The sequence below is a fragment of the Chrysochloris asiatica genome, unplaced genomic scaffold, assembly GCF_000296735.1.
Source record: "Chrysochloris asiatica unplaced genomic scaffold, ChrAsi1.0 scaffold00061, whole genome shotgun sequence".
In the NCBI taxonomy this organism is placed as follows: domain Eukaryota; kingdom Metazoa; phylum Chordata; class Mammalia; order Afrosoricida; family Chrysochloridae; genus Chrysochloris; species Chrysochloris asiatica.
Window position 1 is genome coordinate 17,868,701 of NW_006408579.1, and position 12,745 is coordinate 17,881,445.

The following is a 12,745-nucleotide window of genomic DNA, read 5'->3' on the forward strand; positions in this document are numbered from 1 at the left end:
TTGCACAGTTTGGCCCTGGCTTGTTTTGGCTGAGGTTATGGAGATTTTCCACTGTCTCTTTTCCCCATAAATGTAGTTAATTTGACTTCTGTGCTTTCTATCTGGTGAGGTCATGTGAATAGTTACCTTTTATGTTGTTTAAAAAAGGTATGTGTAATGAGTAAGTCACTGATCTTGCAAAATTCTATTCATGTGATGTCAAGCATTGTTTCTAGCATCAAGGCCATATTTTTCAACTATTGATCCTTCCTCTTTGTTTCCAAACTTTGCATTCTAATCACCAGTATTTATCAATTTAGCAATTTCCTGATAGATCTGGAAATGTTCTTTTTCATGATGAACATGACATCATTCTTCTTCAATGTGTCATTCCTGACATAGTAAACCATGTGTTTGTCAGATTCAAAATGGATAACACCAGTCCATTTCAGTTTACTAAAAGCCTAAAATATGGTGTTTATGTTTTACGTTTCATTTTTAACAACTTCCAATTTTTCTAGATACAAACTTGATACATTCCTTGCTCAAATTATTAAAGGAAATTTGCAGCTGTCTTTCCTCATTTTGAGTTGTGCCCTTTCAGCAAATGTGGATCCAGAAAGCTTTACTCTATGTGTCTTTATGGTTGACTCTACTTTGAGGAGGCAGCTGTTACCCAGTCATATTTTTGAGTGACTTCCAACCTGAGGGATACATCTTATGGCAATATATCTGATAATATTCTGGTGCATTCATCCGATTTCAATATTCAATATTCTGGTGCTGACAGTGTTTTACTGCTATTTATAAGGTATTCAGTGACTAAAATATTCAATACTCCACCTTTCCTTCTTTCCAGTCTGTGTTAGTCTGGAAGCTCAAATGAAACCTTAAAATACTGGTGGCATAGCTTTCAGCATCACAGTAGCAAGTAGGCCACCACAGCATGACAAACTGACAGATGAGTGGTAGACATGTATTTTATTTATTGTCTTAAATGTCAAACCACCAAATATCCTGATCCAGCCAAGTTGACAGAAAACTTTAACTATCATATACCCAATTCCAGTAGCAAGCCTCCTGTCCAAATGCATTCAGCTTTACTTGTTCCATCTTTCTGTCTCATGCTTTGGCTCTTGGCCTTGTTGCTGCTGACCCTCTGTCACTCCTGTGATGCTTCTCTGGTATCACAACTGTCTGCCCCTGTTCTGAGGAGGTTCAGTGAACAAGGATCTTGAGGTCCAAAGGGGGAGGCACTCCTCTCCTGACTCTTCTTTCTTGATGATAGTGTGATTTCTCCCCTCCCCCTCTGCTGAAATGGATTGTTTTTTACTGATCGGGATGGCAAAATTGACCTATGTTCATGTTAGATTTTCAAGTTTTTACTGTCAAAATTAACCTTGTTAACAATCACTCACAATTGAATCATATAATTCTATCAACATCTTTTATCACCTTCTCTTACCCAGATCCATCAGAAACAGAGGAAATACAGCCAATGCACATGGTCCTACTCAGTCATTTGATGACAGTTACATAGTTTCTGGCTATAATAGCCAAATTAAATAACTCACAGCACTGCACTATTGCAGTCTCTCTTTATCCCCATTTTCTAGGTTACTGTTCTATTAGTTAAACCTTTTGCTACTGCCCATGAACCCAAACATATTCTAACTCTGCCTATATCTCTTTCCATACAAAGTGAATGACCAGATCACCTATCTAAAGTTGTGGTCATTGGGAAATTTTACTTAACCACTCTTCATGAGGTCACACATGAGGGGACATTAATCACTTTTTGGCTAGCATCCAACTACTGACTAACTTGATGCATGAGCAAAAAATGGAGCTTGGAATTCTTACTCTCCCATGGTAAGCACATACTCCTGTTATGTGTCCAAAGGTGTAAGCTGAGGAAAGGTGCCAGTAGTAGATAACATGGGCTTAGTTGTCATGTCCTCATGTAACTTGCTTATACTCCTTGGCCTTGATGGAGCTCTATCCGAGATACTTCACTTCCATCTTACAGTGAAGTGCTTATGGATACACTCAACCTTTTTACGTGGTTGTTCTTGTAATGAGCAATTAGACTGCATGATTACTAAATGCTTCATGGAAAACACATTGTGTTTTTCAAGGCCCAGTGAAACACTGGTGCTTTTCAAAGCATTATGCAAATATCCATTGTGCAAAGTATGACTTTCTTTCAGAAATCTAGAAGTCTATGCTGGGAATTCCCTATTATGTTTTGACATAAATTCCAAAAGACTTCTTTCCCTACACTACATTTCTGATATAATGTTTGTCAGCAAAAGGGCTGCTTGCACCATAACTTTCTAGAGGGTCTTTCTTGTTCTGGGTCTCACTCATTCTTGGAAACCTTTCATCTTTTCTAGAATATGGACTGGGGCCGAGTCCCCATATATGTAACATGCTTTTTCCAGAAAACTAAAGAGGCCAAGGTAGGAGTTTTGAAGAGGCCATGTGTTTTGGTAGGAGATACATGATAAAAATATTTGTTCTTTTATTTGTGAAAAATATTCCAATATGTCTCATGCTCCAAGATTTTTCTGATGTGACAGGCCCTTTAGTAGAGTCTACCTCTTATCCTCTGGAGCTCATATGTCTTATCAGTTACTTGAACACACTTGCCATTTTTAGCTCACTCATTTTGATTAACATGATGTTATTAATGTTTTTAATGTGTATAATGTTCTTTGGATGTCATGACAGTTTAAGTCCCTTCAGATTATTTTGTGACAAAAAATGAGAGAGTTAACAGACCCTGTTGCAATACTGTAAATAGATACTATTGTCTGTCTCAAATAAAAGTAAATTCGCTGGTACTCAGTTTTAGATTAAAAAAAGAAAAAATAGAAACAAATGTATTTTGTCAGATTAATGGTCAAATTCCATGTACCTGAAACCAATCTAATCTGTTCCAGAGAAGATACTACATCTGGAAAAGCAGATGCAATTCAGGGTATTGTTGATTCATTTGCTGTTCTTCAAGATCTGCCAGGGACCATATGGGAGATAGAAATGGAGATATGATGTAAGCTACAATTATTGCATCCTTTAGATTTCTTTGGGTGGTATTGATTTCCGCTATTTTTTCTAGGGCAAGATCATGGATTTTTTTTCTTCACACTCTTAGCTGGGGAGAAGGAAGGACCAATCTCATGAGTCTCTATGGGGCCTTTTCCACTATGATAACTCTTATTCGACAGGCCAAAAACAAATGTAAATGGTTTACTATTTCAGTTATATATCTGGGACTGGGGAAATGACCCATTGGATTCATACTGTGTCATCTGGGGCTGATTATTAACTTTATTTATTAGCTGACCACCATATAACTCTAGGGCTTTATAAAGATACTGGTAATGAAAGTCAATAATACTGAATGCACACACATAAAAAGGTATTAGATTTATGTCAGAAGTCCCTAAGATCAAGAAAGCAAGATACTACCTGTAATCATTTCACTTGTATAGTCCATGGTCACTTTATATACATAGGATATTGACCAATACCTGAAAGGTGCCCAGGGCCAGACAAAAAGTATGATTCCTGGTGTGATGCTCTAGGATTAGCACTAGACTGTGAACTACAATGTCAGCAAGTTGAATCATTACCTGCTCCTCAGAAATGTTCTTATACAAGGTGTGTATGAATTGGAACCACTTGGGTGGCACTTAACAACAACAAAATCAAATTGTTTATATCTTACCCAAGAAATATGAGAATACCTAGACCAAAGTAACAAACCCACTACAGTTAAGAACTAGGACAAAAATAACTTCTCAGAGCTTAGGGAAAAATCTCTCAAATTGCTTTTCTAAAGAATTAAGGGAAAAGGACGGCTAAAGAAACCCATTTCATTACATACTGTTGTTGTTAAGCTCTGTGGAGCTGGTTCTGACTAATAGTGACCTTGTATATTGTTTCCAAGTTTGTAATCTTTGCAGGAGCAGAAAGCTTCATCTTTTTCCCACAGAACAACTGGTAAGCTCAAATAGCTGACGTGGTGGTCCCACAAAAGTGCTTATTCTACAGAGCCGCAGAACTCCCCAATAGAAATGCTCCTTTATTAAGTTAACACTGCCATTTGTGTGTGTTTATGATGGCTCAGTAAGCATGCATGTGAAGAATGCTTATAGACTGGTGGTGGTGGTAATGTGCTGTGGAGTCATTTCTGACTCATAGTGACCCTGCACAGAGTGTCCAAGACTGTAAATCTTTACGGGAGCAGAAAGCCTCATCTTTCTCCCGTGGAACTGCTGATCTTGAAGTTACCAGCCTGAGTCATAACCATTACGCTCATAACCACTATGCTACCAGAGCCCCTTGCTTATCGACTATGAGAGAGATTCTTTAGTAAGTGAGCATATCAAGTAAAGAAATTGTAGTGAGTTTGACTAGTCAAGGAATTCAGGATTTATATTATAACTCACTATGAGTCGGAACCAACTTGAAGGTGCTTAACAACAGCAAACAACATCAACAGAGACACTCTTTCCCAAGACAATAATGATTGGTAATGAGAAGAAATATATTACCTTCTTTGGAAAAAGAGTTGATATTTGATGAACTGATATTATCTAAAGACATAAGTAGGTATGCTGCAACAACTGTGCAATGTTGTTTTATAGTTAATTAAACTTAGGTTCAAAGAGCATCTTTGGTAATCTTGAGTACTGTGCCAAAGAACAAAATTATTTTAGTATTCTTGATATGTTGCTCAAATTGTTGTTGTTAAGTGCTATCAAGTCTGGCCTGACTCATGGCAACCCTGTATGGAGTTTCCGAGGAGCTTCTGGTGAGTTGGCATTGCCAACTTTGCAGTTCAAATCAATATTGCAGTCAAGTGCTTATCCTACATTGCCATACTAATTACTGAAAAACTCTGCACTAAATGATTCTTTCGGAAAAAAGTTAACAAGTACTTGATGATAGTCATATTTAAATTTAATTTCAAAATAGACTGCATTTATTAGGGTTTCTTTCTATTTATTTTTTATTGCTGTATGTCAAGTTCATAATTAAAGATTGTTTTACTCAGTATGATTTTTTATTTTTCCCTATTCAGTATTCAGTATGATTATTGTTTTTAGTACATAAATAAAGCATTCTTGTGCATGTATGCTCATTGTTGTTGTTGTTGTTAATGCCATCGAGTCTGTTCTGATCCACATCAACTCTGTATAGGGTTTCATAGGTGTGGTAGGTGATCTTGAATATCACCGACCGTATAGACCATACCAGGATTCCTGAATGCCCATTACTAGTGATAAAATTAAATCACTATTACATTTTCTATGTTTGTGCTAGCACAACATACTGGAATTTATAAGTAACACTGACCTAAACTAAATGAGTGATAAATAAATTTGAGTTTGGATAGGCAGCAGTAAGATTTTTAGAATTAATGACAAAGTGAACTATTGAAAACGTAGCTTATTTGACATTTTTACTACTTTTTTTATTAGCTCAAAAAAAGCTTGAACATTTTAGTGTTTTCTGCAGATGATGGACCAGTATAAAATTATTTTTCTAATACATTATATAAGATGATATGGCATTAAGTTTCTCAGCCAATATAAAATAATGGATTTGCTGGATGATACCAAAATAAATTTTTTTTTTAATTTCTTTAAAAATAGATTTCAGGTGTTAGTTTGACATACTAATTTCTTGATGGCATTGCTAGGTACCAATGTTTCAGTTTTGCCCAACCTGCAAGTTTGAAACTTACAAGGACCTTTGTCAGCATCAATAAAGAAAGACCAAGAAAGAAGGAAGAGTTATGCATAGGGCTTAATTCAGAAAACTATCTAAAAATTGCAATGAGTTTAACATAAAGGATTCAAGAAACAGTAATAAAAGTAAGGTTTTATTTTTGTTTGCTTTTAAAAACAATTAAAGGAAAGGAGGAAGAAAAAACACCTTTATGGAGAAAGAAAAAAGAGTCTTCAGGAAAAAAGGTCTAGGGGTTTAAATATTAAATTTAATTTGTGGTAAGAAACACAGTGGTTATGAAGCAACCAATATTTCTTGCATGGCAAAGAACAGAAGTTTGGCTAAAAGAAGCGAGGGAACTACTCAGAGAGAAAGCTGAAATATAAACTCAAAAGAAGTTTTGTTTCAGCATCAAGAATTTATTTTTCTCTTTTATTGCTTTCTCACTTCTTTGATCCTCTACCAAAGTGCTTGGTTGTGGTGGTGGTGTGCCATATATTCAGTGCCAACTCATAGCGACCCTGTATAGGGTTTCTGAGGAGCAGTTGGTGGGTTTGAACCATTGGTCTTGTGGTTTCTAATCTAGCACTTATCTATAGCACCACACCATATTATGGTTAGGGAATGTGGCAAGCGTTGAGCAAAACTTAGAGCTCTGTTTAAAATAATAATCTCAATTAATACTAGAAAAATCTAGACTTACTTATTTTATATTGTATTAATCACTACCCTTTCCATAGTCTGTTCTGTTTTACAGGTATAGACTCCAGGATGTTAACAGTGAAAGTTCCTGTTACCACAGGATTTCCTGGGCAAAACAAAATATGCTGCAATTTAACTTGTAAAGTTTTTGTATACTACCTAGCAAAAATGATATCTTCCCTCACTAGTATTTCAACAATATTTTGTACATGGATACTACTACTTTTAAATGGAACAATTTTAGTCTCATTTAAGTTGTAACCGACTCAACAGTGCTAAATAACATAAATGTTTTTTATATTAAGTGTCATTGAGTCAGGTGTGACTCATAGCAATTCTGCATAGGGTTTTAAAGGAGTGGCTAATGGGTTTGAAGTGCTAACCATACGATTAATAGTCCAGAGAGTGCCACACCAGGACTCTGTTATGTAAGATTGAGGCCCCCTAAACACTTCAAAATTAAGTAAAAGGAAAATAGAGATATTGCAAAACTCAAAAAGCCAAACTCACCTCCTGTAGGAAGAACATGACGTGTGTGCAACCCACTTTGAGGCAGGTCTCAAGAACAGGAATGCCTTGATGAAAACGGCAAGAAAAACCTTGCATGCCAAAGATTACAGGAGCAAAATATACTGACCGGATGGCTGGGGGAGTTATCTAAAATGAGGAGAAAATATATTATCTAAGGAGTTCTGATAGCGTAGTCGTTATGAGTCGGGCTGCCAACCTCAAGGTCAGCAGTTTGAAACTACCAGCGGTTCCGCGGGAGAAAGATGAGGCTTTCTGCTCCTGTAAAGATTTACATCCTCGGAAACCCTGTGCAGGGTCACTATGAGTCTGAACCAACTCCACAGTACTTACCAACAACCAACAACAACAACTGTTATCTAGTAATAATAAACTCTAGCTTGGTTGTAGTGCCGGATACGCCTCCTGCCTAAGATTGTATGACAGCATAGAAATGAGTTATAGAATTTCTGAGGCTGTATATCTTATAGCATAGTGGTTACGAATCGGGCTGCAAACCTTAAGGTCAACGGTTCGAAACTACCAGCCGCTCCGCGGGAGAAAGATGAGGCTTTCTACTCCCGTAAAGATTTACACCTTCGGAAACCTGTACAGGGTCGCTATGGGTCAGAACTGACTCAACGGCACTTAACAACAACAACAACATATCTTATAGAAGTAAACTGCCTCATCTTTTTCCTGCAGAATGACTCATGGGTTTGAACTTCCAACCTTTCAGTAAGCAGTTCAACACAACATACGGCACCAGTAGAGTACTTTTAGTATCGCTGAGGAGGTAGTCAATTTCAGAATAAGTAATTCCGATAAATCAACTCCTCATCTATATCTTGATAAAACTATGTAAGTATCAAATGGAATGTTAAAGAAGATTTTTTGAGAGTACTAGGTCACTGGTGTGATGCTGTAGGATCAGCACTGGACTGTAAACCACGAGGTCAGTAGTTCAAACCCACCGGCTGCTCCTCAGAAACCTATATGAGTCAAAACTGACTCAAAAACAATTAAGACCAACAACAGAGCACTATCAGTGTATATCCAGTTTGCTCCTTAGAAGTGACAAGAGTAACACTATCTCTAGTACTTTGGACATGTTGTCAGGAAGGACCAGTCCTTGGTAAAGTAAAGATCTCCAAAAAAGAGGAAGGCCTCCAATAAAATGGATTGACATTGGCAACAATAATGGGCTTACACATAACAATTGTGAGGACTGGGCAGTGTTTCATTCTATTATACATATGGTCACAATGAGTTGGAACCCACCTGAGGGCCCCTAACAACAACATCGGTGTGTTTTGATTGTCTTCCCATCCCAATTGTCTCAGCCATACAGAAGGGTTGGGATGCTCACCCCACCTCATTTTTCCCCCACTTGGAGCTTGGAGTTCTGGTGTCTGATACACATCTAACAAATCTAAAGGGCAAGAGACTGTGTAATTAGACTGAAAGCATCACGAAGAAGGTTGAAACCTCCAGAATTTGTTAAGACAGTGACTACTTGAGCATTATTGTTTACCAGATGTGGGCAGTACATTTAGAAACACTAACTTAAAATAGTGTTCATGAAAACCTCCAGGGCAAGGCAACCCCAACTGCTTAGCATATTAAAAGACAATGTCTGGATAGTATGTGATGTTGGGAGTGAATGGACATTGTCAAGGAGTAAAAGAGACCAAAGTGCCCATGGAACCAGTGGCAAACAGAGTGAAACAGGGTAACTTGCTTAAGGAGGGCACCTGTGTCAGTGCACACATGAGGCCAACCCTGGAAACTCTCATTGATGTGTGCAGGGATTTGACAGTACTCTAAATGCCTGGAGTTTTTGGCTTAGAGATAAGAACCAGAACAACTAAAATTGCGAATGTATAAAGACAGATGGAGGATTTGCTCAAACATCTGAAACAGTACATCCACCACTTCACAAGTGAGCTTAAAATGAGCTCTTTCTCTTACAAAGAGTCTAATGGGACAATTCAATGGTAGACTAAAGTGAGGAACATGTGATGATTTTTCCTTTTTCCTGCAGAGGACTGAGCATCAAATTGTGAAGAATACAATGTCATAACAAAGCCTGAAAAGGCTATCTTTTGCCCTAAAATTTAATCTATTAATGTAGGCATAGTAATTTGAATTTTTTAAAACTATGCAACTTAAATTTGAATGTTCTTTTGCAGCACATTACCATATTTTGTCATATTCTGCATCACATTCCACTTTCTTTAGTAATTCTGTGTTTGGTTGCAAAAAGATCAGATGTAAAATTGGTCATACTTAGGAAACATTTGGCCGTGTGGTTGGTTTCTGTTGAGTAGAATCCAACTCGTGACAATATGTAACAGAATGAAATTTCATTGGCTCTGGTGCTATCTCCATGACCATTGGTATGTTTGAGAGCACTTCGAGAGCACATTGATGTGGCTATAGTGTCAGTTCAACTCAATGAGGGTTTCCCACATCTATGCTGACCCTCTACCAAATACGATTTCCTTCTCTAGCAATTGATTGTTCCTAATGATGTGTCCAAAGTAAGGGAGCTGAAGTCTTTCCATTAACTACAAAAACTAAATTACTATGGTAAATATAGAAAGGAAGAAAGCATGCAACTCATTATAACTACCTAGTCTGGTGACAGAGGCAGCAAGGATTTGTAGATTTTTGTAGGGTCTTTTTAAGAGAAGTCTTTAAAATATAATCCCTCCCCAGTCTCAGTAAGACCACAAAGAAATACTCTATTAATTCTTATTTCAACCTAGGTTAAAAATCAAAAGCTGCCATATTAACTCCTATAGAATTCATCATCATAAATTTATATGTTTATGAACTCAAAGCAAGGGTATTCAACAGGATGATTTCTTTGAAAATAATATTAACAGTAGTCTGAATCCCATAAAAGAGCAAATTCAACATCACTGTGTTACAAGCTACTGTTTCAATCAACTTGCTTATATTACCTTCTTTATTCTTCAAACAACTTTATGAAATTCATATTCTTGTGATACTTCTTTTACAGAAACTGAGAATTAAAGAACTGAACAATTTGTCAGGAATGACTAAGGTTTAAAGATGTCCTATCTGGTAGCGTAGTGGTTACGAATCGGGCTGCGAACCTTAAAGTCGGCGGTTCGAAACTACCAGCTGCTCCGCGGGAGAAAGATGAGGCTTTCTACTCCCGTAAAGATTTACACCCTCGGAAACCCTGTACAGGGTCGCTATGGGTCGGAACCGACTCGACGGCACTTAACAACAACAACAACAACAACAACATCATGCAAAGCTCTGTAATCGGAAAACCAAAAGGGGAGAACACGTTCAGCATTTCTCTAGCTGGGGGAATTGAAGAAAACAATTCAAGTCTCGACTTTTGTTACTGAAAGATTCTCTGGGCAAATTTTTGAGCGATACAGAAAGCATCAAAAGAAAATGGAAGGAATACACAGAGTCACAGTACCAAAAGGAAAGGGTTAATGATCAACTGTTTCAAGAGGTAGCGTATGATCAAGAGCCAATGATACTTTAAGTTTCTGAGGTATGGACTCTTTGCTCAAAACTCATTTCCACAAGGATCCATGTGTCTTATCAATCTAGCATGCATAACAGAGTCTTGCTTGTTTCTGTTCACACTGTTCTTTTCTGCTAATCATAGGACAACCTTTTTCAATATACAATGCTTTATATACATATTTCCATCTGCTTCAGGATAGTGACAGACTGTTTTGTGACAGTGCAAACACAAATTCTCTGTTTTATCAACTCCCTGATGCTGTAAATGGCATTAAAAAAGTAGAAAGCTGTGGAGATGTAGCGCCTGCCCTCATCAATGAGAAGAATTATCTTGAAACTAGTCAGAGGAGCACTGCAACAGCTGGCCAACTATTTTTATGACTTCAAAAAAGAAACTGTATGATGAAGAAATGTGATCAAACATCCTGGGTGTGTCATCACTATTTATGTGAGTGAGACCTCAAGACTGAGAGGTCGCCTCTGCAGTGTAAATTTTCAATTTTAAAATCTGAAGCATATGCAAGTCTGCTTTGTTGACTTAATTTGTAAAGATAAATTGTTACTTGGCAATATCAGTAGGTAACTAAGGAAGAAGTATCAGAGTTCAAAATGCCTGTTTTTTTTTTTTATTTAGTTAAAATATACTGTTTAGTGTTCTACAGCTCATTTTTTGGTTTAGATGACATCTGTCAAAACCAGGTCACTTTTTTTAGTTACTTAGTTACTGAGATCCCTATTTAAGTATTAATAGAACAAAAGCTCCAAGATTTTACATAAGGATGAAAAAAGGTTCGATAAATCAATTTACCCAGTAGCAAGATAAATCTAGGAATAACAGGATAGTCATGAATATCATCTATAATTTTTTGTTGCTTATGCTCTAAGTATATATTTTGCATCTCCCTCCCTATACTGTATGGTCCATTTGTTGTTGTTGTTAAGTGCCGTCGAGTCGATTCCGACCCATAGCGACCCTGTACAGGGTTTCCAAGGGTGTAAATCTTTACAGGAGTAGAAAGCCTCATCTTTCTCCCGCGGAGCAGCTCGTAGTTTCGAACTGCTGACCTTAAGGTTCGCAGCCCGATTCGTAACCACTACGCTACCAGAGCTTATTGAAGCCATAGAAATAACCAACAACCTTTTTTAAAAAAAAAAAAACAAAAACAATTAACTACATAGGTAAGTTACCTATCCCTAGGAACTCAGAGCTATTTCATAAGTCACTATAATAATATTTAAGACAGGAAAATAAAACTTAAAGCCCACATACATACATATTATTGAGATATGATTTTCAAATTAGGCAAAATATATGATTTCAAGTTCAGACTTCCTAACAGGTTCCTGATATGGTGCTATAGGATAAACATCAGACTGCTAACTGTAAGAGGTTTGGTTTAAGTCCACTTCTTGTTAACTGTATACAGGGTCACTATGAGTTAGAACTGACTCAATGACACCTACCACCAACAACAACAACAGAGAAAAGACAAATAATAATAATCCAGAATGGTTTTAGAGACATCAGTGTCATTTCTTATCTGTTGAATATTTCTATATATTTATCTACACACATTGTTTCCTTTTCTTCACCTATACTTATTCTTTTCAACCTGGTTTAGCATCTGCCTTCACCACTTGCTGAGATTGTTTTCTTAAGTGTCACAAGTGCCCACCTGATGGATTGCCGTATACTGTTTGACCTCTCTATAGTGTCTGACGTTATTGTCAATGTGTTTGCCTTGAAATGCTATCTTTCCTTTCATTGCATTCTCCTAACGGTCCTCTCTTCTTCTCTAAGCAACTGCACATATGGAACCAGATAGTGTTCAAATGCAGGCTTTGTTATGAATTTGAGCCTGTTTTTCAACCTCTTTCCATCTCTTATTTTACATGGATAAAACAGATACTTGTGAGTAAGTAAAAAATATTGCTACAATATTATTGAAATCTTTATTAAGCAAAAATATCAAACTGTGGAGCCATTGTATTTTTACACATCCTCCATGTAGTCTAAGCATTCTGAAGGTGGTATTTCTATCTCTCTATTCCTTCTCTGAAGAATTCTGCACTTTTCAATTTACACCATATCAAAATGCCAGTGTGGACATTCTCAAGGGACTCAACTCATGTTCCTTTTCAATATGTTTTGAATTTTATTAACAAATTAAGTTGAAGGGGCAAGATCAGGATTGTAGGGCCAATGGGGAAAGGTTTCTCAACAAAAGTCTCATGGAATAGCCCTTGCTACCCTTGAGAAAAGAGCGGGTATATTGCTAAGAGGGAAAGAAAAACA

The 12,745-nt window shown here is 37.0% G+C and overlaps 1 pseudogene; it reads right to left on the reverse strand.

Annotated features, from left to right (window-relative positions):
• Positions 1 to 1,485, reverse strand: part of LOC102821287 — an 8,990-nt pseudogene extending 7,505 nt beyond the window's left edge.
• Positions 1,486 to 12,745: the final 11,260 nt, after the last annotated feature.